We start from the raw sequence: 6,122 nt of genomic DNA, 5'->3' as shown, positions 1-6,122 counted from the left end.
ATAATATAAACACTTAAATAATTAAAAACAAACAAACAGCATCCTCCCTGCCTTTGTGGTGGTCATCTTCTTCTAGGGCAGGATGTAAGTAACTTAAGACAAATCACGAGTTTGTTGTTGCTGTAGGTCTTCATTTGTTTTTAATATTCTTAAGCAAATAATAAAAAAGCAATTAAGTTTATTCTTATTTATTCAATAAAGCCATTGCTAAATTTCAATCAATATGCAATGGCGTTCAATCATCCCCTAATTTAATCAACAATTGCTAATTTATTATTAATGTTGTGAGTTAATAAGAGGTTTGTAAAAATAAAGAGAGAAAATAATTAAAAATAGACCGGCGTGCTGAGCATAAAACTGATGTGAGAATGCATCACCCCCGTGCTGAAATGTATGGGGCAGTTGCAGTGTTAGGCAGATACGTGGCAGAGGTTGCTGCAACCTTGCGTGATGAGGAAGGCAGGGAAATAGTTTTCTGTAGTGACAAAGGGATTATGGAAATGGGTTTTCATAGAAAAGTGGACCAGAAGCTAGCAGCAGCTGCAAACGTGCATATAATCCTCTGCTCTTGTCTTGACGCAAGTGGTTGATAGCAAATTCAGGTAATGCTGACTGCTGAATTTGTATCCTATTTATTTAGTAGATTGATATCCTGCCTTTTCGTCTGTCATGCAATTGAAAGTTGGCAGATATGGTGGTTTTCCAAGCAGCCCTCCATCCAGGGTGCTGGTTAGGGCCAGACCTTGCTGAATACACACACACACACACACACACACACACACACACACAGTTACAGTTTCCTGCACCCCGAACAAAACTACAATTCCCTGGATTCTTTAGGGTAAAAAATGTGCTTTAAATGAATTACATGTACACAGTCTGGTGGGCTTGTTTGTTTAACAAAATTTATATACTGCTTGATTGCAAGAAAAGATCTTACTAGTTTACAAAAATATGGAATAAACCATTGAAATTCTTGATTTAAAAACTGCTAAAAGCAAGTGTTTAAAAACACCCAAAAGATGATAAAAACTAACAGTAGCTAGGAAGAGATGAAATAGGTTTAACATGCTTGCCTAAACAAAATTGCTTACAGCAGGACCCAAAAAGAATGAGTGAAGGTGCCTGCTTAATAGGCAGGGAGTTCCAAAGTGTAGCTGCTGCCACCCTAAAATGTTCATTGCAAGTGCAGAAAAAGTGCTGTGTGGCACCTGCAACAGTATTGGTTCAGACTGAAGAGTCATCCAAGGGGTAAAGGCTGCATCCAACATTACTTCTACTCAGAGTAGACCCAGTGAAATTAATGGATGCAAGTGCAATTCTAACCCTGCTTACCTGGACATAAACTTTGTTGAATGCAACAGGACTTCCCTTCGAGTAGACTGGTCAGGACTGCATGCCCATTGATTTCAATTGGTCTACTTTGAGTAGGCCAAGCGTTGGCTACTGGGGTGGAGGCGGCTGTTTGGATGGGGATGCGTATTGCTTTACGTCCTCCAAAATTTGGTCCCCTAGCCCTGCTGTGTATAGTGTGGGTCCTGCTTGTTCCGATGAACTGGGTCATGGACTTCTGACCCCAAAGTCCTGCCCTGACGGCACCCCCTCGCCCCGTTTCCAACGGAGCCGGCCAGGTGCCCCGCTTTCCCCAGCAGTACCTGAAATTCTGGGGTAGACTGCCCCTTTCCGAGGAGGCTCCATACATATCCAAGCTGCATTTAGCTACCCCGTGAACCTTGACACGTGCAGGAAAGATGCTGACACCCCCCCCCCCGGAAAAAAAAATGGGCCGCGTTTCTGCTCGGTCGGTAGAGTGGACCTCTCGTCATTCTGAGGCCCTAGCCCGCGAGGTTTACATTAGCATCATCATCATCATCGTCAGTGTTTTGCTGCGAGGTTACTGCCCAGCGGGACCGGAAATGAACTCTGCACATGCTCAGAGGCGCCCCGCTTTCTCTTCTCGACTCCCAACGGAGAAGCAGCCAGCAGGCGGGGACCCAGCCAACGTCTAAGAATATCCCGCCGCCGACCCCAGAAGGTTTTGCTGTGGGGGTTGCTGGCCGGTTGGGAGAAAGAGGCGCTCTGCACTTGCTCAGAGGCGCCGGAGCCTAGCGTCCCCTCGCCTCCCGTGGGGGCGGGGCGGAGGGGAGGTCCAGCTCTGAGTCTCCGCCCTCCGGGCCGCCCCGTCTTGCTGGGAGGCGGGTTTAAGGCGCTCGTGCGGCCGCGGCAACTTTCCCAACAGAGCCAAAGAGCCGCCGGGAAGGAGCGCGGAGCCCCGGCCAGCCAGCGATCCGGTCCCAGCCCGGGCTGCGGCTCCTCTCATCCGGCCGCCTCCTCCGCTCCAGGCAGACACTCTCTTCTCCTCAGGTAGGTGCCGCCGAGGCGGGCTTGGCGTCGCTGCTGCTCCGCTCCGGCAGCCGGCGAAGGAGGACGCGGACAACAAGCGTGCTCCTGAGCGCGTGCAGACTTGCGTTCCTCTCGCCTCCTCTCTGCGTGCGCTGGGCAGGCTAGGCGCCATGGCTTCCTCGCTCGGCGTTTGAGGGGCGAGTGGGGCAGTTGCTGGATGTCGACGGCTGTGCGGGGGTGGCAGTGGGTGCTTTGTTGCGTCCCCTTCCCCTCACCCCAGGGACAATAGGGTTATATCGCTCTCCGGGACGGAGAGCGTTTGTGGAGAAATACTAACCCTAACCCGAGTTAGGGAGTCCCGCCCCCAACTGCTTTCCAAGTTCCTAGCCCCTATGAGGGCTGCTTTTCTTGCAAGCTATTTGTGTGACTGACCGCGAGCAGCCAAAAATCTTTCCCCTTGCCTCTCTCTCTCTTTGGAAGCGTACGTGGCCAACAGGATAACCCGTCGGTCGATGGTGCAGGGCGAGCCCCTCTCACTAGGCAGCACGTTTCCTGCACTAGGGTCTTCGTTTCGTGTGCGGGAATGTAATTCTGTTTACCAGGAATTCTAGGGTGGAGTTGGCTATTTCTCTTGTGGCATCCCCCCAACCCCCCAAAACATAAGGCTGCAACGTGACTGTGTGAGAAGCCCCTCTTTTCTTCCATCCAGAAGACCGCTCCCCTATTCCATTCATCCCAGTCCTAGGTCTGCTCCCAAGGACCCCCCCCCCCCACAAAAAAAAACAGCTTTGGGGATATGTGTGAGATGGGTTTTAGCTTTCCAGAAAATTGTGGCTTTCCTTGTATGCAGAAGAACAGTTTCGAGGACACCCCCGCCCTTGCATCTCACAATTTTCTTGCTGCTAGCTGCTAGTTAAAGATCAACTTCTGATCTCTCACCCCCCCCACTCCAACATGCTCCAAAGCCCTGCAGTTTTTCCCTGCTCCACATTCACTCCACGCATCAGCCCTAGCGCTTGATGAATGGGGTTTCCCTGGGGGTGACTGAGTGGGAGGGACATTGCGGGCCAGGCCTGTGGTGGGGAGGGGGGATTGGGTGGCAATACTGATGGAAAAAGGGAGGAGGCGGGGGTCTTGGCAAATTGGAGCTTGGTGGCTGGACGCTGTCCAAAGCCAGCCTGCTGCCTCTTCAAGCCTGCAGAGCATAGCTCATATCTGGGAGGAACGATAGCCTCTCTCTTTGGGTGTTTTTTCCCTTCCCTTTTGCAGTAGTTGATTGCAATAATCTATTAACGTGTTACTTGCGAGGTGGCAGCTGAGAGAGTGAAGCCGGTTTTGAGGGAGAGGAGGGCTGTTGACGTAGCAAGAGAGGGGATCCATTTCGAAACTGAACCCCCCCCTTTAACGAGGCTCTCCTTGAAGTCTGCTCTGGAGCTGTGGTGGAGGATGATGCAAAAGGATTTCTCGAGGCAGCCAGCCAAAGACGTAAGGAAACTCCTGATTTAACTTTTTTGCACCCCGCTGCCCCTTTGCTTTTGACAGCTGTAGGAAGAGTGCATCCTGAACTCTTGAAGGGGGAAAAGATCACCAGCCCAGTTCCCAAAACTGGAGATAGAGTGGGGAGAGTTGCACTTAGAAGTGAACTAGGTTAGTAAAATCACTTGAGCCTGCATGTCTGTGCCTTTGGTTTGCTTCCAGCAAGGATAGTCCCGCAAATGTAGACGGAATTCCCACTGACTTCCTGGATGTCCCAGGAAGCGTGCTAACTTGAGGCTTAATTCCTTGCAATGAAACCTCTTGGCACAAAGGAGATGGAATGCTTTTGTTGGTTTGCTGTTTCTTTGGGGGGGGGGAGATAAGAGTGCCTACTCAAGATCATACAAACCTTTGCCCCCACCACCCGCACTCAATCCCTGTTTGTATGATAGTCGGGCTTGATTTGCCCATCTCTGGATAAGGAGCTGTATTTTACTTTCAGTGACTAGATGACGCTAGTTAGATGAAGCTTGCGATCTTATGCATGGGGCATGTTCAAGTCTTCTTATGGGACTGTATCGCCATCAAAAGTGTATATTAGCGGAGAAATCAATGGAGCGAATGCACCGACGGAAGCTTCCTCGTATTGAGTTGGAAGGAATGTGTTGCATGTTGAGTGCCGTTCACCTGCTGTGTAGTTGGCTATTAGCACGGATAAGTAATTTATGGAGCAGACTATTCTGATGGTAGGCAGGTGAAAGTGGGGTCTATTATGTACCTCTGAGGTTTTTCTTCCTCCTTGCATCTCTCCTGGATATAAGAGGCTCTACTTCGAAATGCAAGTTTCATTTACCCCTTCCCCACCCCAAAAAAGCACTCCCTACTATTTCGCAAAGGTGCTTTGTGAAAGTTGTTTGCTCATCTTTTGTTCACATTCAGAGATTAACTTTGCAAATAGATTGGAGGAGACAATTTTTATCTCCCTATATTTCAGAATGGAATGGAATGTGATGGTTTTGATTGCCCCGGGGAAAATCAGATACAGGTAGCTGAATGCTGTTTTATAAATTTAAATAAGTTTTAAGAGATTTTGCTGATACAAAGGTGGAAAGCAAATAATAGTTTTTCTTTTTCTGAACACCCACCTGCTTCACTCGGGGACATTTTCAGCTACTTCTAAAACAAAAGCCACACGCACAAAGCCCAAATGGGCTTGTTGTACAAATTTGTCTTCATTATGCTTTAAGCGACCATTATCGTTCTATGTCTTAAAGCAAATGTGCTACTCAGCAAAATTATGATTCCTTGAAACAAGGCAGTTCCTAATGGAATTTTGAATCGAGCTTTTAAAAGCCGTTTGCACAAACTGCCGTTCTCTGTTAGGAGCACAGCTCCTCCTAACCTCTCATCTAAATGTGTGAAATTGTTCCTGTGCCTTTGCTGCTACAAAATGAGTGTCTGGCTGTGGCTTGAGCTGCTGCTTTTAAATATAATATTTAGAGTGCTCCTAGGTTGCTTTGAAAAAAAGAAGAAGTCAGAAGGAGGCAAAAGGGTGTGGGAGAAATGCCGCTTGCTGAATATTCCTACATAATTGCTACTTCTGGCTTCAGAGCTCTCAAAATCTCTGGGGCAGCTTCTCAAATGGTAGCAGTCCTGTATAGCTCAGTTGCTTCTTATAGTTGGGCTAGTTCGTATGATGAAAGCTGCGAGTTGGGTACACTTTCTCTGTGTGTGTTTGGCCAGAATACCAGAGCTTTAAATACAGTGGTACCTCGGATTAAGTACTTAATTCATTCCGGAGGTCCATTCTTAACCTGAAACTGTTCTTAACCTGAAGCACCACTTTAGCTAACGGGGCCTCCTGCTGCTGCCGCGCCGCCGGAGCACGATTTCTGTTCTCATCCTGAAGCAAAGTTCTTAACCTGAGGTACTATTTCTGAGTTAGCGGAGTCTGTAACCTGAAGCATATGTAACCTGAAGCGTATGTAACCCGAGGTACCGCTGTAGTGTGGAATTATAAAGTGAGCAGGTACCTCAAGGCTTCCTTGTAATGTGGGCAAGCCAGAACTTCACTGCACCACGCCAGCCATGGACTCTGATGGTTAAAGCATAATGGGCACCCCCCCCCTGTAAACTTTTCCTCCTGTTGTCTTGTCCTGTAGGTCAGAAGGTTGATGGACATCTCTGGTTGATTTGCAGTAGATTTCTGACTCCCAGCTGTCTAACAATAGCATCAGCTAAAAAGTTCTCGAAATTTGCATGGAAGAATGTTCGTTTTTGGTTGCTAGTGCTGATCACAGATT

At 48.3% G+C, this 6,122-nt stretch overlaps 1 protein-coding gene across 7 annotated transcripts in view; it reads left to right on the top strand.

Moving 5' to 3' along the window:
* The first annotated feature begins 2,154 nt into the window (after positions 1-2,154).
* Positions 2,155-6,122, top strand: part of MEGF11 (multiple EGF like domains 11) — a 361,126-nt gene continuing 357,158 nt past the window's right edge. For 2 of the 7 annotated variants that reach the window (XM_082198342.1, XM_082198341.1), the window contains exon 1: positions 2,155-2,364. The gene's annotated coding sequence lies outside the window, so the exon portion shown is untranslated. Of the gene's footprint in view, positions 2,365-3,497; positions 3,829-6,122 lie in introns of those variants that run through there. The other 5 variants (XM_082198338.1, XM_082198337.1, XM_082198340.1 and 2 more) reach the window with 4 other exon arrangements.

This window comes from Podarcis vaucheri (genome assembly GCF_965113315.1).
Source record: "Podarcis vaucheri genome assembly, chromosome: 14".
NCBI classification, from domain to species: domain Eukaryota; kingdom Metazoa; phylum Chordata; class Lepidosauria; order Squamata; family Lacertidae; genus Podarcis; species Podarcis vaucheri.
Note: the sequence above shows the minus strand (reverse complement) of the source record. Positions and strands in the feature narration are given on the sequence as shown.